Source organism: Schistocerca nitens, chromosome 2, assembly GCF_023898315.1.
Source record: "Schistocerca nitens isolate TAMUIC-IGC-003100 chromosome 2, iqSchNite1.1, whole genome shotgun sequence".
Taxonomy (NCBI): Eukaryota; Metazoa; Arthropoda; class Insecta; order Orthoptera; family Acrididae; genus Schistocerca; species Schistocerca nitens.
Window position 1 is genome coordinate 306,720,598 of NC_064615.1, and position 23,304 is coordinate 306,743,901.

Here is a 23,304-nt window from a genome sequence, read left to right on the forward strand (position 1 = left end):
TGCTTGTACTGCCTTATCTGTTAACGTATCTCAAGCTGTCCTAGCCCTACTCATTAAGTCAAGTACTAAGAAACATATTTCACTCTTAGGCCTCTTGCCATGCATAAATACTAAAAAATTTGTAGTTTTTCAGTTTCTATAGTAATGTGTCGCATCACCAACAACTTTAACCTTGGCACAATTCAGTGCACCTTTAACCCATACGGACACAGACTCTGATTCATTTACTTTACAACGATTCCTTTTCCTAGAGAACCAAATGTTCAAATGTGTGTGAAATCTTATCAGACTTAACTGCTAAAGTCATCAGTCCCTAAGCTTACACACTACTTAACCTAAATTATCCTAAGGACAAACACTCAGACCCATGCCCGAGGGAGGACTCCAACCTCCGCCGGGACCAGCTGCACAGCCCATGACTGCAGCGCCTTTGACCGCTCGGCTAATCACGCGCGGCTCCTAGAGAACCAACGGCATTGCAGACATGTAGTAAGATGAACCACGATCTCTGTTATACACCTCACATATCTGAAATGTACGATAAGTGATAACTTCTCTGCCGTTCAAAGCCTCCCAGCCCCGATACAGTCTCCACTTGACCACCACGAACTGGAGCCACAGTAACCCAACCGTTACCATGTGCACTAGCATCAGCATTAGTAAGTCTAAAATACAGTACGCATCCACAATGCACTGAAGGACCGTGAAGAATAACTTGCGCACCTACTCCGCCATTCATAGTAACAGATATATTATCAATAGCTTTATACACTGAGAAGCACGAACGCCTTTTACATCTACATTTATACTCCGCAAGCCATACAACGGTATGTGGTTGAGGGTACTTTACGTGCCACTGTCATTACCTCCCTTTCCTGTTCCAGTCGCGTATGGTTCGCGGGAAGAACGACTGCCGGAAAGCCTCCGTGCGCGCTCGAATCTCTCTAATTTTACATTCGTGATCTCCTTGGGATGTATAAGTAGGGGGAAGCAATATATTCGATACCTCATCCAGAAACGCACCCTCTCGAAACCTGGACAGCAAGCTACACCGCGCTGCAGAGCGCCTCTCTTGGAAAGTCTGCCACTTGAGTTTGCTAAACACTTCCGTAACGCTATCACGCTTACCAAATAACCCTGTGACGAAACGCGCCGCTCTTCTTTGGATCTTCTCTATCTCCTCCGTCAACCCGACCTGGTACGGATCCCACACTGATGAGCAATACTCAAGTGTAGGTCGAACGAGTGTTTTGTAAGCCATCTCCTTTGTTGATGGACTACATTTTCTAAGGACTCTCCCAATGAATCTCAACCTGGTACCCGCCTTACCAACAATTAATTTTATATGATCATTCCGCTTCAAATCGTTCCGCACGCACACTCCCAGATATTTTACAGAAGTAACTGCTACCAGTGTTTGTTCCGCTATTACCGGCATAACTAGTTTTTGTCGAGTGACGTTTGTGGTAACACTACGTCAGTCGTCGAGCAGCCGCACGTGCAGCAGCATCGACACAGACTAGTTGTGCCGCTTTATTTTAGGAAGAGAAGGTGTTCGCCCCTTACAGTGTATAAAGCTATTGATAATATATCTATTACTACGAAGAACGTAGTAGGTGCGCAAGTTATTCTTCATGGTCCTTCAGTGTTTTGTGGATATGTAGTGAATTTTACATTGATAATGCTGATGGTAGTGCATATGGTAATGGTTGTGATATTATGGCTCTAGTTCGTGGTGGTAAAGTGGAGACTGAATCAGGGCTGGAGACTTTTAACAGCCGATAAGTTACTGTTTATCGTACATTTCAGATATGTGAGGTGTGTAACAGAGATCGTGGTTCATCTTACTATATGTCTACAATGCCGTTGGTTTTTAGGACAAGGAATTGTCGTAAAGTAAATGAGTCTCTGTCCGTATGGGTTAAAGGTGTACTGAATTTCGTCAAGATTAAAGTTGTTGATGACGTGACACGTTACTATAAGTACATCTACAATCTAAAATGACTCTCTGTTTTGTTAATCATTTTTCCCTCACATATCAACATCAGAAAAATCCAGTATTCTAACAGTCTCTTTATGTGTACTGCTCCGGCGCAATGACAAGCGCCGGAACGAAGATAGGAACAGAAGAGAAGGCGGTGAAACGACGTCGGTCATTGGTGCGCTGATTAGGATTGCACCACGGCAGGAGCGACATCTACAAGAGAAGAATATAAGCGCTGCTCCTGCCAACCTCGGGCGCTCAGTATTCGCTCAGTATCAGGACAGTATGCGGACAGGCCAGCAGGGAGTGCTACGATAGCAGTTATCCGTGATTCACAAACTGTGTGTCAAACTTGCATGAACATTATCTATAGTTAAGAATATTACTGTCTGCATTTCGCCCATCGCTTGCGACACTCATTGTAAATACAACTATTGTAAATCTGCTTTATTGAAGTAAAACTACCAAAGTTATTTGCTTGAATTCCTGTATAGCATTCCGAGAACGCAGCATCCTTTAGGCAGCCTATACAAGACGAATGGGCAGGACTTCACATGTACTGCTTAAAAGAACCACACAAAATTATGTGCTCTTGTGTGAGAAATAGTAAAATGCTGCGGGCTTTGTTTAGTGCACTAAAATAAACTAAAAGCATTTAAACAACATTCTGGGGATAAGGTGGCCAAATGTCATCTCTAAGGAAACTCTTTGGGAGAGAACAAACCAGAAGCCAACTGAGCTGCAAATCAGAAGCAAGAAATGGAGATGGTTAGGACATACTCTTAGAAGACCAAATCAACATATTGCGAGAGAAGCACTTCATACCGCAAGGACGACGGAGAGGAGGCAGGCCCATAATGACATGGAGATGGTCAGTTGAAGCAGATGACCATCAGCTAGGAATGGGATGGGGAGAAATGAAGATACTAGCAGAAGACAGAACCAGATGGCGATATGTTGTTGCAGCCCTATGCTCCACATATGGAGTTAAAGGAATTAATAATAAATAATAAATAATTTAAACAACACTTAAATAATTGTAAAAATAAATGTTATAAAGCATAAATTAAAAAATTCAAATGATTTTTGCCTTAAATCTTGGTTTAAACATAGGGGTCCCAGAGACCCCACCTTGGGTGTGGTATACGTAACAGAAAAATCACCTCGTGAGTTAACGGTTAACATTGTATGTGTGAGAGGGGCGGGGGGGGGGGGGGTGCGAGAGTATATCTTATACCCACTCAAAGAGAAAAAAGCACATTTCATCTGCTTTGTTGACTTTTACTCACAAGATACTTTTTGAATAGATTTTTATGGGGAAGTAAGGTGCTGATGCTAAACCTACTGAATAACTACTTAGACTTGTAGCATGTCATAAAAGAACTCATTATAAACATTGAAAATTTTTTCAAACTATTAAAATGTAAGATAACTAAGGAGATGACAATGTCTTTGGCAGGTCTGCATAAAGTACACCTCCCCCAGCCTTGACATCGCGAGAGTTAAGGCCAAGAACTGTCCCTCCAATGACTCCCAATGTTCACTCCAACATTCTGTAGCTAGTAAAATGTTGTCCACATCGACCTCAAATTAGCTCAACAGTCCATCTCCTAGTACATGATTTCGTGCCCTCAGAAAGGATTTAACTGATATCGTTAATGCGAATGGCGCAACTTTGAAATGGTGACTTTGTCACTTCAATGAAAAAGCTGTCTATCGTCTGTTGTCTCGATCCACGGAATTTTTCAGGAACGAGAGGTCAGATCGACAATCAGCGTCAGTTTTAGATTTCTGACATTCTGTATGAGCTCTCCCATGTTGTTTGGCTGGTCGAGTAACCTTACAATGATCTTATTCAGTTTGCCAGAGTTTAATATTATTCTAACCGAGTTATCCTTATTTTAACTGCTACAACTGCGTTACAATAATCACTCATACATTGTTCCACGATATCTAACTCTATAATTTGTTTTGATCTAGCCCACACATTCTCCCAATCAACAAGAGCAATTAAACGTGGTTTTGCTCTTGTCTACTCATGTGGACACACCATAACAGAATAATCAAAATCTGTCATCGTATCGACCTTGTGTTAGTGAATATCCTCATACCATCTCAACAAATTACACGTTTCGTTTGTTTTCAAGTTAGAAATATTTTCAAAAAGCACTCCGTCATCAGGTCACAAGTGGCCCATCGGGACCATCCGACCGCCGTGTCATCCTCAGATGAGGATGCGGATAGGAGGGGCGTGTGGTCAGCACACCGCTCTCCCGGTCGTTACGATGGTTTTCTTTGACCGGAGCCGCTACTAGTCGGTCGAGTAGCTTCTCAGTTGGCATCACGAGGCTGAGTGCACCCCGAAAAATTGCAACAGCACGTGGCGGCCCGGATGGTCACCCATCCAAGTGCCGGCCACGCCCGACAGCGCTTAACTTCGGTGATCTGACGGGAACCGGTGTATCCACTGCGGCAAGGCCGTTGCCCAGAAACATTTTTAGCCAACCCAATAACTTCTTTTATCTGGTTATACATAGAATTACAATTGTATTAATCTTCAGTGATTTTTGTACGTACTATTCGCTGGTCTATAGGTAAAAGATCTTTTAGTCTAAACTTCCGTCTCTTACTTCCTAACTGAAGTTTGAGGTGTTTCTGTATACAGTTAATAAAACTTATGTACTTGCACTAAAAGATGCATAGCCAATACAACATCTTTAACTAGCTAATTAACTAAAAACATCTCACACTAAAACAATATTCACTACAGATAAAATCTAAATGCATTTAATATTTTATAGGTTTACTCAGTCGACCATATGCAATTTCAGTCTTTACGCTAGTGAATGGAAAAATCAAAAATTTTCTCTTCTTATTCCTATTCCCGCCAACGGCCTTGCCGCAATGGTAAATCCGGTTCCCGTCAGCTCACCGAAGTCTAGCGCTGTCGCGCTGGACTCGCACTTGGATGGGTGACCATCCGGTCTGCCGAGCGCTGTTGGCAAGCGGGGTGCACTCAGTCCTTGTGACGTAAAACTGAGAAGCTACTTGATTGAGAAGTAGCGGCTCCGGTCTCGTGAACTGACATACGGCTGGGAGAGCGGTGTGATGACCACATGCCTCTCCATATCCGGTGACGTCAATGAGCTGAGGATCACACGGCGGCCAGTCGGTACCATTGGGCCTTGGGCCTTCATGGCCTGTTCGAGAGGAGTTCTTTTTATCTTTTTATTCCTAATGACAAAATTTTTCCAAATGGTTAACACATTACTGTCACAATCGAAGAGCGCACTTATTTCTTCGTTACCCACATTTATTTCTATTATAGGCAGCACATTTATTATTTCTTACATCTCTACACACTTTACCTTTATAAGACTATTTTCACATCACTTAATCTCTTCTCCATATAAGTCGTACATATTATAACCTTAGACCGACCTTAACTCTAATCAACTCCATCAAACGATTCATTAAGTACCTCCTTTGCTCCTATCTCACCTTTTCTCCCTTCAAGAGCTCTTGGTACTTTATATTTACCACCCCCTACCCCCCACCCCACACCCGGTGACGTAATAGCGTCTTCAATATTTTTCTGTGCCATTTCCAATCATTAACAGAGTATTTGCTTTCTTTCCTGATGTACCACTCTGTGCTAACATTACCTCCTAAACCAATATATTCCCCATCATATGGAATTCAGGAATATTCCCCATCATCGACTTCTAAATTTTCTGGATTCATCTACATCTACGTGATTACTTTGCTATTCACAATAAAATATCTGGCAGTTGTTTCAACGAAACTACCTTCAACTAGTTCAAATGGTTGAAATGGCCCTGAGCACTATGGGACTTAATTTCTGAGGTCATCAGTCCCCTAGAACGTAGAACTACTTAAACCTAACTAAGGACATCATACACATCCATGCCCGAGGCAGGATTCGAACCTGCGACCTTAGCGGTCGCACGGTTCCAGGCTGTAGCGCCTAGAACCACTCGACCATCCAGGCTGGCCCTTCAACCAGTTTCTCTACCGTTCCTCTCTCGAACGACGTGCGGGAAAAACGAGCACTTAATTTTTTCTGTGCGAGCCCTGATTTCTCTTATTTTATCGTAATGATCTTTTCTCCCCATGTAAATGAGAGGAGAAAACTGGTGATTGAAATTTCGTGAGAAGATCCCGTCGCAACGAAAAACGCCTGTGTTTTAATGATTGCCATTCCAGTTCACGTATCATGTCTATGGCACTATCTCCCCTGTTTCGCGATAGTATGAAACGAGTCGCCTTGTTTGAACTTTTTCGATGTCATCCGTCAGTCCCACCTAATGCGGATCCCACACCGCACAGCAATACTCCAGAACAGGGCGGACAAGCGTGGTGTAAGTAGTCTCTTTAGTAGGCCGGTTGCACCTTCTAAGTGTTCTGCCAATGAATCACAGTCTTTGGTTTTCTCTACCCGGAACAATATCCATGTGATCGTTCCAATTTGGTTATTTGTAATTATAATCTCTAACTATTTAGTTGAATTTATAGCCTTCAGATTTGTGTGACTTATCGTGTAATCGAAATTTAGCGGATTTATTTTAATACTTATGTGAATAACTTCACACTTTTCTTTATTCAGGATCAATTGCCACTTTTAGCTCCATATGGATATCTTATCTACATCAATTTGCAATTCGTTTTGGTCGTCTGATGACTTTATAAGACGGTAAATGACAGTATCATCTGCAATCAATTCTAAGAGGTTACTCAGATTTTCTCCTATGTCGTTAATATAGATCAGGAACAATAGAGGCCCTACAACACTTTCTTGGGGAACGCCGGAAATTACTTCTGTTTTACTCGATGGCTTTCCATCTATTACTACGAACTGTGACCTTTCTGACAGGAAATCACGAATCCAGTCGCATAAATGACGCGATATTCCATAGCCACGCAGTTTGGTTAGAAGACACTTTTGAGGAACGGTGTCGAAAGCCTTCTGGAAATCTAAAAATATGGAATCAATTTGACATCCCCTGACGATAGCACTCATTACTTCATGAGTGTAAAGAACTAGTTGTGTTTCGCACGAACGATATTTTCTGAATCCGTACTGTGTCAATAAATCGTTTTCTTCGAGGTACTTCATAATGTTTGAATACAGTATATGTTCCAAAACCCTACTGCAAATGGACGTTAGTGATATGGGCCTGAAATTCAACGGATTAGTCCTACTTCCGCTTTTAGGTATTGGTGTGACTTGAGTAATTTTCCAGTCTTTACGTACGGATTTTTCTGTGAGCGAGCGCATGTATATAATTGTTAAATATGATCTATTGTCTCTGCATACGCTGAGAGGAACCTGACTCGTATACAATCTGGACCAGAAGCCTTACCTTTATTAAGTGATTTAAGAAGCTTTGCGACACCGAGGATATCCGCATCTATGTTTCTCATCTTGGCAGTTGTTCTTGACTGGAATTCAGGAATATTTACTTCATCTTCTTTGGTGAAGGAGTTTCGGAAAACAGTGTTTAACAACTCTGCTTTAGTGGCACTGTCATCAGTCACTTCACCGTTGTTATCGAGCAGTGAAGGTATTGATTGCTTCTTACCACTGGTGTGCTTTATGTATGACCAGAATCTCTTTCGGTTTTCTGCCAGGTTTTGAGACAGAGTTTCGTTATGTAAATTATTAAAAGCATCTCGCAGTAAAGTACGGGCTATATTTTGAATTTCTGTAAAACTTGGCCAGTTTTGGGGACTTTGCGTTCTTTTAAATTTGGTACGCTTTTTTCTCTGCTTCTGCAGCAACGATCTGACCCGTTTTATGTACCATGGGGGATCAGTACCATCACTTATTAATTTATGTGGTATATATCTCTCAATTCCTGTAGATATTATCTCTTTGAAATCATTCCACAACTTTTCTACGCTTAGATGATCAGATCGGAAGGAGTGAAGAGTGTTTCTTAAAACGGCATTAAGATCATTTTTATCAACTTTTTTAAACAGATATACTTTGCGTTTCTTTTTGATGGTTGTAGCTATTACGGCATTCAGCCTAGCAGCAACTGCCTTGTGGTCGCTAATCCCTGTATTTGTCACGATACTCACTATTCGTCCAGGATTATTTGTTGCTAAAAGGTCAAGCACACTTTCGCAACCATTTACGTTTCGAGTGGGCTAGTTGTTCAAAATAGTTTTCTGAGAAAGCATTCAGTACAGTTTCGGATGACGTTTTATGCCTGCCGTCGGCTTTAACCGTACAATTTTTCCATCATACCGATGGTAGATTGACGTCACCACCGACTATAAATGTACGAGTGGGGTACCTCTTTGAAATGAGACTCAAGTTTTCTTTGAACTGAACACTGTTAGATCGTTTGAAAAAAATTCGGCTGAACTTTCTCCGGCCTTAACCAGCTTTCTGTGCCTATAACTATTTAACTTCAGTGCTTTCTACTAGGGCTTGGAGCTCTGGTTCTTTCCCAACACAGCTACGACAATTTACAACTACAACACCGATCGTTTCTGCAACAAACTTACTGTTATCTCTGATATTCGTTTCCAACGTCCGCGAATAAACTGAAAACTACGTGAGTCGATCACCAATGAATTTACGTCAGTTAATTCCCCTTACCTCTGCCGATACTCTATCGAAATTGCTGCTACTGGGGTACTCCTCATCAGAATTCACAATATATTCAGTTTCTGTTGATTTTGGATCCAACAAATTTTCTGTAGCCATAGTATTCTTAAGGTATGGATTCCTTTTCTGATTCGTTTTATTTTGCCACTTCTGTACCTGAAATGTGGCGAAATTTAGCTTTCCTTACTCCTGTCCCAGTCTTGATTCCCACAGCGAAAACTCCAATTGCTATTTCCCCATTTAAAATTATTATTACCACCATGGTGATAATCATTCTAGTTATGTTCGTGAAGATTAGTTTTGTGATGTTTGTGGGTTTCGTCCTGATTCCCGTTTCCCTGTCTAATATTTCTATTATGCAGCTTGAATTTCAATGCTTGTTGCAACTTTCCAATGAAATGTAGAAATTCGTCAATCGAATCTATAGACTCTGAACAAGATTTCACTGTAGTAGTTAAGATAATCTCTTCTTGAGCGTCGCGATTTCTGTTAAGACTCGCAGAGGACAATTTAAATACATAAACTTAGCTAGTTAAAGAACACAAAATTCCCACATTGGTCCACTTACGTGTTGGATATTTGCTGCATAAAGGAACTCATTCTGAAGTTGTTTCACTTGATTCTTGATTTTGTCCAGGAAACAATTCCCAAATACTTCGTAGGTACTGAATGAAGCACACATTAAATACTCTCAAGATTGTGCGTCGACCTCTAAGTGTCTTTTTGTGAACTTAATTTTAGCCTTACCCAACATTTTTTGCACTAAACCATCTCTACAAGCAGCAAGAAAATTAACAGTATGGTATTTTCCACCATTTGGGAAACATGCTGTCTTTCCTGAACTAGCCCATGGAAGACCGGTCACAATAGTAGCCTGATTCACTACTGAAGAACTTAATACTACCCATAACTCTAACTTCCTGTTCCCTCTGCACACGCTCGTTATTTTTTCCCCAATCAAACTTTTGTCTATTTTTAACTTCCTGTTTTTTACACTCTACTATTCTATTTGACAAATAGCTTACTGTTTTAGTGGTTACTACCTCAAGCGTGTTATGAACCCTCACATAACTCCTTACACCACCACCCAGCTTATTTTGTATACAGGCTGAAAAGTATTTAAACCAACAAACTTTGGGAGGTTCTAGGGGACATCAAAACAAATATTTTTCCCTAATGTCATTTTTTGCTATGAGGATTATTTAAACCGGTGGTTGACAAATAGCTTACTGTTTTAGTGGTTACTACCTCAAGCGTGTTATGAACCTTCACATAACTCCTTACACCACCACCCAGCTTATTTTGTATACAGGCTGAAAAGTATTTAAACCAACAAACTTTGGGAGGTTCTAGGGGACATCAAAACAAATATTTTTCCCTAATGTCATTTTTTGCTATGAGGATTATTTAAACCGGTGGAGGCCGCATGACCATGCTGTTTAGCGCCCGAAAACCTCAAACCACACACACACACACACACACACCGCATTACGCTCTTCAGTTGTTAGAGGCCATATTACGATCTTCAGTTGTTAGAGGGCGTATTACGTTCTTCAGTTGTAGGCAATTGCTGTCCACCAGTGTAGTAGTACATTGTCTCGGTTTACTAATGGAGCGATACACCTGGTGTGAGTACACTGATATGGTTGGTGAGTACTACGTAGCGCACCACAACCGACGAGCTGCACAGCGGGTTTATCAACAACAATATCCTAATCGCCGTATCCCGCATCATACGACCTTTGCTGCTGTGTACCAACGTCTGCGTGAGACCGGGTCATTTAGCAGATTACCTGGACAGGGACGCCGCCGCACGGTAAGGACGCTGCAATTTGAGGGAGCTGTCTTGCAGCATGTGGAGAGGGATCTTTCGATCAGCACTCGTGCAATTGCACGTAACATGGGGACGAATCAGAGGAGTGTAAGAACTGTCCTTCGAGAGCAATTGTTGCGTCCATTTAACTTTCAGCGTGTCCACAACCTGGAACCAGTTGATTATCCACCCAGAGCACAATTTTCGCAGTGGTACCTGGAACAGTGTGAAATGCATCCTACATTTACATCCTCTGTGTTGTTTACCGATGAAGCAACGTTCGGGCGTGATGGAATCTTCTACATGCACAATTCGCATGTTTGGAGTGAGGATAACCCGCATGCCACAGTTACTAGCGCTCATGAAGTGCGGTTCTTCGTTAATGTTTGGGTCGGTGTTGTTGGGGACTGTTTAATTGAGCTGTATCTGCTGCCTAGGCCATTAAATGGCAGGCACTATTACAATTTTCTCGCTAGAGCATTGCCAGAATTAGTGGAAGACGTCCCGCTCCCTACAAGACAACGCATGTGGTTCCAACATGACTGGGCGCTGGTACATTTCAGTCGCCGTGTGCGTCGATTCCTGAATCAACGGTTCCCAGACACGTGGATTGGCAGAGGTGGTCCTGTACCATGGCCTGCTCGATCCCCACTTTTTTGTGTGGCGAAAAATTCAGGACACTCCTGATGTATTTGCCCGTGTCAGACAGAACATGATCTGACGGTGTAACCTTTGTTTACGTGTTAATGGAGAAATTTCTGAAAATCTACTGTAATTAAAATTGGGTTGTGTTAATGTGTTGTTTCTTCGTCATAAAAAAATGGAAAAGTGTTTGTTGGTTTAATTAATATGCCGCCAGAGAAATCTTCCTCTACCGGTTTAAATACTCCTCATAGAAAAAAATGACAGTAGGGAAGAATATTTGTTTTGATGTCCCATACAACCTCCCAGAGTTTGTCGGTTTAAATACTTTTCACCCCGTATTTTCCAATTTTTCTTCAAAATTTTTTTCCACAGTGTCGACTTTGCTGTTAACCAGTCCAGCTTTCTCCGAAATTTTGCCCATGTCTGTCCTTATAAACTCTTCTTTTATTTCAATGATCCCTTTAATTTCGGATTTAATCTTTCCCACCTCAGCTTTTGCAGATTTTACGTCTGCCTCTCCTTTTCAGTTTTTGTGCCTAGTTTTTCAGTATTTGTATTTCTTCGTTTTTGTACTCACTGTCCCTGTAATAGATAGCATTGCTTGCCAAAACTGCGTAAACTGTGATGTTGAGTAGTCTGTGAATTTTCTCCCTTCTCTGATATTGGACTATAAGTCCCAGCAATATTATTCCTGTCTACACTAACATGTTCAGATTTAGGACTAACTGGCCCAGTAGCATTATCTGAACCACTTAGGATGGTTGATTGCTTAATCACAGCAATCTCTATCACTGGCGGTAAATCTTCAGGTTCACATCAACTAACGCTGTCGGCACGAGTACTTAACTTATCGCTCATGCCGGCTCCTTCTGCTGTGTTACTGTCATCAAAACTGTAGATGCGAACAGTAACCGATACCCTTGCCGATGGTGATATACTCGAAGTCGTCACCGGTGGTCCTCACTGGTTTGACCACCGCTGCTGCTTGCACTTCCGTCCAAGTCTCTGCTGTTCGCTGTTGCAGTCTGTAACTCAGCTCACCTCTGTGCAGCCTTCCTCTTCTTTCGTGAAGCCCAGTGCCTAGCTTCCACATGTCTAACACCTCCCACGTCTGTACACAACTGCTGCAAAATCTTATGTTCACAATGCATATGAAAACTGCCTATCATGGAATAAATTTGTGACCTGAATCACGGAAACTATTAAGTGGTAGAATTACGATTGCAATTCTAAATGGATTAGATTCACATCCTAGACCAGAAAACCCCAGTTGCTGTGATAGCAGTTTTTTACAACTCCTTTAACCTATCTATAATGGATAAGCAGAATATGCAATTAATTCGGCTTTTCATGCAAAGGATCGCTAGAAGAAGTTGTAAGTCAAGATGTACATGTTCTAAAATAGTCGCCCATTTTGGTATGATCTGTCCTTACCACTTACCACGTTTAGATAGCTCCAACAAGATTACAGTGCATGTGAACCCTGGTCCTACCAGTAATGAGTTTCCTGACATAGTGACGTTTCGAGATCAGAATAATAGCTATTACCCATGACCTAAAATATGTCAATGGAGGGGGGAGGGGAGGACGGGTAACCTCTACTCTAGGTCAAACGAACGAACTATTACCTACAATAAATATTTTTACTATAATAATCACCGTAAACAGTGGGTTCAGGCTGCATATATGACGATGACGGAAAAAGTAACACAAGAGAACCTTAATGAACCTATCTTCAAGCAAGATAAATACATGAAAATTTACCAAAACCATTCTTATACTAGCGTAATCTTAAGAGAAAAGCAAACACAAACGTAACTTCAAGCACACTGAACCCACGGAAATTAACCCCAAAAGTGACACATAGACAGTGTTATAAAATCGCACATTGACTCTACACTGTCTACTCTATTGTAGGTGCACAATATCATCTATCTGCTGAATGCCTCTAATTTAGGCCCCAAGAACACATGAGCAATACGTGGCTGGCATGGAGACGAGGAAATGGGGAAAACTACGCACAACAACTCCAATCTAAAGCAGATCTTAAGTAAACACACTCTAGTTACTCCCACAGCGCCCGAGCAGCTCGGTGTTTTCCTTGTGCAGACTGCAGCGATAAGGGCGGCCGTGGTCAGCTGTGGCCTGTGCCAGTGGTGGATGCCTCGACGCCTTGCAGACCCGTAGTTCTACGCTGGCCTTGACTGGATATACAGTCGTAAACTGACTTGAGTTGTCGTGAGGCAAAATAAATACAAAAAAAAAAAAACATATGTTTATCCCTGGCTAAACCAACTGGTTCTGTCCACTTTTAACACTTAATCTCGACCTATTTTGTATCTGTATCGATATTTCTATGTCAATTTATACTGTCGCTTACGTAAAGTGTTGTATCTGTCATGAAAATTCTTTGATTTTGTATACATATTTGTGCTATGTGAACTTCTTGTGCGATGTTGTGGAAACTGTGGTTGTGGATTCAAATAACTACTGCAATGATTGTTATGTAATGGCTGTAAATGGTTTGGTCTATAGTTAGGGAACGTAGGGATGAATGTAAAAGATGTGGGGAAGCTCCACAGCTACGGAAGTAGCATGGTGGAGTGGAAAAGGAGCGGTTGGCGCGCAAGTGGCAACTCATCCTTTATGAGAGGTAAGGAGTTGGGCTGAGCAGTGCTGTGGTTACATCTCATATTCTCAGAGTTTTGAGGCCAGAGGAGCTTAAGAACAGTATGTATGGGCCTTGGATGCTGCATTATCATGGCATGGGTTTTGGTTCTGTAAAAATATAATTTCGGCGCCAAGAAGATTTGTAGCAGGGCGAGGCCAACAGTACTGACATGACTACATCGCCGCCATGTTAAGAACCACTGAAAATTGCGCCACTAGTGTCACCAACCTTCCACTAAATAGCTTATATTTGGCACGCTGTAAATGGACCAGGTATTTGTGAATTTGGTTGATTTTAATCATAATCGTGGTGATTTTAAGGAACCTGACTAAGAAGCAAGGTTTTTGCTACGAGATGTAACAGTTGTAAGTTAAGAATCACTGAACATTTATTTCTGACTTAAAAAACACAATTTTAAATGAAACACCGATACTTATAATGGTGGTGCTTAAACTACGACACATGATACCCTATATTAAGAACACTGCCTCCATACGTTGAATCCAATTTGCTAGATAACACGTAGGATTTACTTGATGCACATACACTAACTTATACATTGACCATCAACACAGAAAAAGGGGAAGAGTATAGAAGAATGCTTCCATATTGTACGTTGAAGCGCACTGTGTCACACAGTAACTAGCTTTGAGTGTCAATTTGTGAGGACAAAGGCTCGTTCCGAGAATTAGGTATAAACTCATTAATTTGATGGTATGATTATAAAATAGAAGCACACCTTCTCCGTAGAGGAATTAAGATGTGTTTATAACAGATCGTACCTTCGTTACGTACAAAGAAACGCACGTGGTGCAACAGAAAGCATGTTACTAAACCCACGAAAGTAAAACACCAAACGGACGATAAATCAAATAAAATTTACTAGTAGCACACAGAAAATCACACGGCACGTTCGAACATAGTATACAGAACTAACTGAGTTTTTATATCATTTTGTGTCACCGCTTGCCACCGCTAAGTTGTAGTCGAACAACAGATCACATTTAGTTAAATGAATATTAAAAAAAAAAATTACACCGTTCCCTAACAGAAATAGTTTGAATCAAGATTACCGATGACTACACATTCAAGAAGGACTAGTAGAAACTAAAATAAAACCAAGTCTGACACACTTCAACTTATGCTGCTATAGATGATCACTGAGGCTCGCACATTACCGCAGTCCGGATCCTCGCAGAAGCCGGAAACGCTCAGAGGGGCTACGCGGTGTGCACCTGTGCCAACGTTACAATAGCTGTTGACTATTGGTCACCGAAGTCTCTTTGACCCAACGAAGCTGTATTTCAACTCTACACCAAAGCTGGCTAAAGTGCTCGTAAGGTCCACAGAAACCTTTTTGAAACAAAACAATTCTGAAGCACCATACACAGACGACTCAAACATTCACCTACGCAGACGAAAGTAGGAACAGGAAATATATGGCATTGATACACGATAAAAAGGTTGTATGAAAACGTATAGAATAAGAAACATCAGTTATAAATTGAGAAATCGCTCTCTCTTTCAAACTAAGGCAAAGGTCCCGAGTTCAAATTTCTGTCCGGCTAACAGTTTTAACTGGCAGGAAGTTTCATATCAGCGCACGCTCCGCTGCAGAGTGAAAATTTCATTCTGCAAACTGTCTCTTTATGTTGGAGTCCCGCTGAGGCCATCACATCGCGAACTCTCCCGTTCATCCTTCTTTTCCTTTTCAAGCACAGACGCACCGAACGACGGCGGTGAGAAGAGATGTCGTGAAACCAAAGTTTGCTTTACAAATTCGGTGGAATGACTCATAAGGAGACGTTTGAAGAGGATGAGAGCTAATAACAAGTGGCATGTTGCGACAGTTTCATGTTTACTGGCACGTCGTTAGCGACGCAAAATAGTATAATTTTGCTGGAAACGTGTCCATCACAGAGGTCGATGCCCACCAGCGGACAAGACTTTGACGATAGACACCCATACTCATTAATGAAATTTCTTAACTATACCGCTGCCTGTGACCTGCGTATTGAGACCTGTATAGGACAATCCTCCGTGCACCTGGCGAATCCAAAGGAATGCAGAATGTTTAAGGAGTCAAATGAGCGGAAAGCTTATTTCAAATGTTTTGCCAGTTATCAGACACTCTACAACATTTGCGGTATTTGAAACTGAGGTCATGAAGTAGTTCTGGTCGGCTGCAGAACGAAATAGGATGGGGTTAAATACCATAAAAGCCCCTATACTGGGAGCAACGTGCTTCCGATCTTATCTGAAAAATCTTGAGTAGATTTTAAAAACTAAATTAACATTCCTGCCATCCATACAATAAGGGCAAGTTGACTCTATTCTTCATTAACAGATTGCCAACAGCACACAAGAGGTCCCTCCTCTGGGTTGAAAAGAGCGAAAAGGAGACATTTAACCTAGAGTTGACTGATCTCGCTGGGTAGACGAATGTGGGGCACAGTATAATGGAAAAGTCATTTTCTTAGATTAAAAGAAAATACTTTTCTTTCCATACATATTAACTTAAGGATTCTTCAACATTCATTTAAAGCTCTGAGGCTCTGGGTGTCTCTTAAGTTGGTGAATTTATTGAGGATACTCTATGGGAACGTAAACTTTTATAGCGTGGACTAGTGCATGGCAGAATGCAACACATACTAGGGTATTGCACAACAAGCACAAAGACATACATTCGTGTTGGCCTAAATAGTATTATTCAGCACCTTCAGGAAACAGCCTACATTTAAATGCCAGACAAAATTGATATTTAGCATCTATGAAAGCAGTGTAAGTTTTTCGATAGTATTAGTTGAACATTTTTTTTCTGCTTGACATCAAATTGAAGGCATGCTCTCGTTTGGTCTATCCCAAGCAAACAGTTTTCGGTAAGACCATTTCTGCACTTTTATTGACGCATATGTTGTATCAACCGTACGAGGATATACAAATGCGTTTGAATTTTTCGCTCCCCCCCCCCCCTTCCCACCTCCCCCCCCCCCACATACCCACAGAGAAATGTCACTTCATAGCCACCATTATAATTGTTGTTCTTGATCATTTCATCGATATAGTGAACTGGATTCTTGCCATGCAAATCTACTAAGAATAATTATCTTGTGCAACAGGCAAGTTTCTTCTTGTTTGTTTTCAGTTTGGTCTTAGATGCACCCATCGTCTGAGTAACGTAAAGAGTCACACATTTTAACTTCAGCTGTTTCAGGTAAATCGCATTCTTCTGAAGACAGACAGCTCTCTTATGATTTACATTTCTTTTCCTCTTTTCTCACCCATTGTCTGGAATGTTCTTCAAACTTTCAGCTCCTTTAACTGGAGTTCCTGTTGCAATGCAACACATTGCGACTTAGTTTCCTTGGGCTAATGTACGACCCTGTTCGTTAAAACAAGGCTCGTAGACGTTTCAGGGTCGAGCCAAACACCGTCCGTTTTTACATCCCTTATATGGTAGTGACCGGTCAAACCACTACACTTGTGAGTCTCTGGTCAAACGCTTGAGAAAAGACACTTGATCCAAGTTAAAGATTACTAAACATAACAGTTCAGGGGAGACAAAGTAATAATGACCTTCACTCCACACCTACATTTTACGTAACTGACTTACTCAGCAAGATATAGCTTCCTACTGAACGCTGTCCTTCATAAAACAAAATACGAGTTCATCTAGTGAGAATGTCGCATTTGGCAGCCTACCTAGCAGAATACGAAAGATGATAGCCCCAACTGAATACATTCAAACTGCTAAATGCTTTTATACACAAGTTCTAATAATCTTACGCTCAGACACGTAAACTCAACTCCACGTACTACGAAATATAGTCCCATTCTCTGACATCTGAAATCACAGTCACAAGTCTTCGTTCAGAATCTGTCAATTGGCTGCACTCCCGACCGCGAAAACGCAAGTCTCCTACGCCCGTACCCGAACATTCACTTTCACAACAGAAAAACCAAATCAGCCTTCTCTGTCTGATGGCCGCAACCGAACTTTTCAATTTTCCAGCGGCTCCCAAGAACACATCTCCCACCATCACATCCACCAACGCGCCTGAAATGGAATGAAAATCAACTGGAAACGTAAAGGTAAAAGAACCTGGGCCACCATTCCTACACTAATAATCCTACAACTGAGTTACCATTATTAATTAACGCTAGACGCGCTGAGTGGCCGCTTGGTTAGAGGCACCATGTCACTGACTGCGCGGCCGCTCTCGTCAGGGGTTCGAGTCCTCCCTCGGACACGGATGTATGTTGTTCTTCGCATAAGTTACTTTAAGTAGTGTGTAAGTCTAGGGACCGATGACCTCAGCAGTTTGGCCCTTCAGAAATTCACAAACATTTGGAAATTTTTGAATTAATATTATTTCTTACCGTTTCTACTGTTGCCACTTACTGCTCCTTTAAACGTAGACGTATAATCTACATAGACAAGGATGTGCGTTTTTCGTACTTTCAGTCAAATGCCAGTGACAAGGTTAATACGCCAAATTAATTTGAAATACTAATAATTACGAACCACTTCATTTAAAGGTGTAAGTGTGGAATATTTTCAAGCATGGCACAATTAATGTAGACACATATCTTCACAACATAGTTAATAATAGTGCAATATTAATTGCTACTTTTGATAATGGCTTCTGTGCATTGCCATGATGTGATACTATGTCTACTTGTAACACAGCCTTGTTTGTTACATCCCGCAAACGTTTACGGTGTAGAACCTAGTTAAGCTTCTAAACCATGTTTGGTACTTGTGTACATAGCACTACATTCCTTGGATACTCATTTAACCATTGTGCCTATACTATCAACATGCTTCTCTCATTTAAGTTACAAGAGTATTCGTTCTGTTCACAGTCATTGTATTTCCAAATAACACCTAGCTTCGGACATCTGCAGCCATTAACGCCCATCTAAGCGTTTAAGTGTTGATGCTTACCACTTAAATCCAGACGCTCACTCTCAGCCGGCCGAAGTGGCCGTGCGGTTAAAGGCGCTGCAGTCTGGAACCGCAAGACCGCTACGGTCGCAGGTTCGAATCCTGCCTCGGGCATGGATGTTTGTGATGTCCTTAGGTTAGTTAGGTTTAACTAGTTCTAAGTTCTAGGGGACAAATGACCTCAGCAGTTGAGTCCCATAGTGCTCAGAGCCATTTGAACCATTTTTTTGAACCGCTCACTCTCACTAATCCCTCCTTTGCCCATAGGCCCTCATCGTGGCAACCGCGGCAGAACCTGTTTATCGTTTTCCCAGTCTCCGTGCATATACACACAGGACAATGAACAGTTTTCTATGGTAGTTCCGTGTTGCACTCGGTTTTTGAAAGGGACGATCCCTGGCGTTACGCAACAGCTCAAACTAGTGCTTACGCTCCTCTGCCGCTCCGGTCTTCACACAACACTCATTGCCGACCGTTTGCTGTTGTTCGCGCAATGGAACTTTACCTTGCTTCCCCGGCTTTAACTTACACTTACCCAGCTCCAAATAACTCTCGACCGCAGCCTAAGGTTTCCTCTCCACCACTGTCACGTTGCAAAATCCCCAATTACTGTAACGTTTAGTTTATTAGATAGCACATTCAGTGACACCTATCATACCATCGATGCTACCATAATTCCCGTCCGTGTCTCACCAGCAGTGTAAATAGCTTGAAGCGGTGAATGAAGCAGTACTACTAGGTTTAGAACTATAGTGATCCAGTGCTTAAAAATATATTATCCTAAACATTTAAACTGAGGATAATTTGCGTGCTATAGCGTAAACAGGCAGAAATTTCAGGTATTGTCATGAAAGGTTTCTGTCAAGTCGCGTTCATTTTCGTAAGTTGTTGATGACTCGCAGCTTCCACTTGTTTCAGTGATTTCTACCCACCCATATAGTCGCTCCAAAACACTGAATTCATCGTAGCATTTCATTTTCATAGCAGTTTTCGGTCACAGCATCAGGCGTGGCAGTCACTGTTCTTTTCAATTCTGTATTTCATGGCGGTGAGTCTGGAACATGACCTTATGTACCGCGACCACACTTGTGTCATCTGGTACTCACCATCAGCACAGAATATGAGGAATAGGTCAAAACTGGGCCACGAAGTTGCTACAAGAATGTTAAGTCCGAAAGAATCTCCAGTGTTAGCACTCATAACCCAGAGGCGACAAAAAAATGGCTCTGAGCACTATGGGACTCAACTGCTGTGGTCATAAGTCCCCTAGAACTTAAAACTACTTAAACCTAACTAACCTAAGGACATCACACACATCCATGCCCGAGGCAGGATTCGAACCTGCGACCGTAGCAGTCGTGCGGTTCCAGACTGTAGCGCCTTTAACCGCTCGGCCACTCCGGCCGGCAGAGGCGACAAACGTCTACGGTTTGAGGCAATGCAAACCACATAATGCTTTGACAGAACTGCACGTTCATTCATTTTAAATAACTGTTTATTTCCCTCGATAAACTTCAAACCAAAGATAATGACAATTACAGATATGCACATATATAAACAACTGAATTACGTTATCTTCTTATCATCCGTACGTCATTTAATTAACCTCTCTGTCTTTTCCTCCCTCCACGCACCTAGAAATACGCAGAATGCTTTTATCTACCTCCTAGCGTCAGAGTTTAGGTGTCTCCTTATTCTTTACGTACATTTTAGCACCATAAACTTCACCTTAATACAAAAAATAACATACCACCTAAATTTTTAGTACTTTAAACACGTAGTGCTTAATAATTTTACGCATAATCGTTTACACATGACATACAGTTATGGGCAGTGATACACCTCTTCTGTTACTGCCTCTAGGGTAATTGTTTACATGCAAATAGACCATTCGCTGTTGTCTGCTGAGCACCTTGGTGAATTTTATTCTTCCTTTTTTATCCTCTTGTTCGAATTTAACTCATTTTTCTTATAATTAGATTTTGTACTTCATCATAAAATCATTCCCTTACACAGCATCTTTTACTAACACTTTCACTATAAAGCAACTCATTCTAATATGAAATACGTCACTTTGAAATTCCAGTAACGTATCTTCTGTTAAGGGTTTGCTCAGTCCATATGTTGCAGTTCCACTTTCCACACCGGGGACTTTCCAATTTCTTGATATTACGCCTATTTAAAACAATTTCCCGAAAGGGCTCACATATTGATCCCAGAAATGATAAGTGCATATATTTTCTCGTCACTGACATCGATTTCCATAATTGGCTGTCTATTTTCAGTTCTTTCCTTTACCCTTAATAGATCATTATCGATGTCATTTCCACTTTCACCCATTTTCAGTGGATTAATCTCGTCTGTCAAACATCCGTCAGCCTCGTTATCTCCGTCCATTAAATTGTCAAGTAATTCCTTCACTCCTCGTTCACCGCTTCTGTTATCAAGTTCCCTACATGTCTCGGCCTTTTGAAAATCCCGCGTACCCGTCTGATGTTTGTACTTTTGTCTACATAATTTCCAGAATTCTATAGTGCAATCGTCTACATCTTCTGTACTCCAATCTAATTCGACTTCGTCATTCAAAGCCAGCGTTTCGATCCCCTCAATAGAATTTAATATACCTATCTCTTCCTCCGCGATATTGCTCTCCATAGCCCTACCCTCTGTAAATAAAATATAATTATTTACATCACCCTTCTCGTCTTTCCCCAGTAACACTTCGTCTGATTCCCCCGACCTATCACCTTGATAGTCTCCAACAGATGAGACAAAGGCTACAACGCTTTCACCGACATTATTTTCCATTAGGTCTCTATTTATTCTTGAATGCTTCTTGCAACGACAGAGTATTCTTCGGAATTAACGGGACCCTCCATTTCCATTAAATTATGACGTGTTTTCGTCCCATGCTCTAAAACCTGACCTCCGATACTCACATCATACATGTTAACCACGGACATTTCTTCAACTTCACAATCTCATACGCTTCTCTTGCGCTGAGCTGCTTTCCCCTGCATCACCCGTTCTTGCCGCCTTAAACTTTTCATTCTTACTCAGTTTCGCTGATATTGATTTTAAAACTTTCTCATGTGAGATCCAATCATCAACACTATCTTCCACTTTCCCCTTTACGTATCATCAGTACTGATTTTGGGATCCAGCTCAATAGTTTCCGCACACTTTCTTACTGAGTCTGATTCAGAACCACTCATTGACTTCTTATGATCGTCTGAAACCATTGGCTCACCTATCTCTACAGACATGAATGCTTAAAGACCCGTTTCCGCATTTCAGTCCTCGTCCACTGTTTTATTCCCTGAAATCGTCTCCTCCTTCCCTTTCACAATGAATCAATTATGTCTCCCAACATAGAGTCAATCTTCGCCCTGTTACTATCTAGTTCAACCTCCGCGCTACGTTTACTTAATTGCTATCGGAATAACAATGACAACTGTTATTGGATTTTAAGTCAGTTGCGATCAGACTGCATTCAATTTCTGCTAAGTTTGTACTCACTTCTGCTTTCGAACCTGACATCGATTTTAACGCAAAATTTACTACTATTAGCTTCTTCTTCCCAGAATGAAATAAATCTTTTACTCCCATTTCCTCGTCATCTAATACATCTTTCCCATATATTTCTCTGCCTTTACTGTTCCTCTGCTTCTGATTGCTTCCTATTTTCTTGTCCTCGTTTACAGTCTCAACTTCCATAATTTCAGCCCTGCTTTCTAATTCAACATCCCTCCACATTCGCTGCCCATTTTGTCGTTCCGCACGTCACTTTAGATTGACATCTCCGGACCTGAGATGCGGCAGAATCTATGTAGTTTTCCGGTCTCTTGTCGTGGCTGCACTGTCTTTCAAGCCTTCGCCCCCTATATCGATTTGTAAAATTTTCCTCCAGGTTATTGCAGCTTTGAGAATTTTTTCCATAATTATTGTTTTTCCTGCGAAACTCACTGAATCGATTCCTTTCCTGCTGGTTAAACCTTCGGTGTAGTTCCCTGTTCCTTCGGTTCCTTGCCTGCAGCTGAAACTCTGCGGTTTAAATCTGAGCGGTTGTTCCAGTTTCTCTGCAAAATCCAAGAATTTGTTTATTCAGTGTGTTGGGCTACGTGCTAGGTCCCACTACAACAATTGTGGCAGTCTTCACTGAGCGTTACAATTTTGCTTAGAAGATTTAGTTGTCGAGTTATGTGCACCACTTCAGCCAACTCGCGAACACAAAACTCTCTCATCGTCATACTACCGTGTCTATAACTCTGCCCGTTCGGGGAATGGGTTTGGAAACACGTCTGTCTCGCTTCACTCCATAATTTATTTAAAAAAACTTATTTCAGATTCTTCGTAACTGGTAAATAAATCAATGGACAAATTTGTCCACGATTGAGCCTCTCCGTCTAACTGTCTCTTCTCTAGTTTCATTTTTGTCACATAAGACAATCCCTGTGTGAAATTATCTCTACATGGTGCAAGAAAATGTATCGTATGGTACTTTCCATAGTTAGTAAAGCATTTTGAAGTCACCGCTCCCACCCACAGTTCACTTATCATGGTGGCGGACTGATCTGTCGCTAACGTGTTTAATTTCAGGGTC

At 41.5% G+C, this 23,304-nt stretch overlaps 1 pseudogene; it reads right to left on the reverse strand.

The window, feature by feature from the left end:
- Nucleotides 1-4,352: 4,352 nt before the first annotated feature.
- LOC126238329 (5S ribosomal RNA) lies at nt 4,353-4,470 on the reverse strand (annotated as a pseudogene).
- Between the last annotated feature and the right edge of the window lie 18,834 nt (nt 4,471-23,304).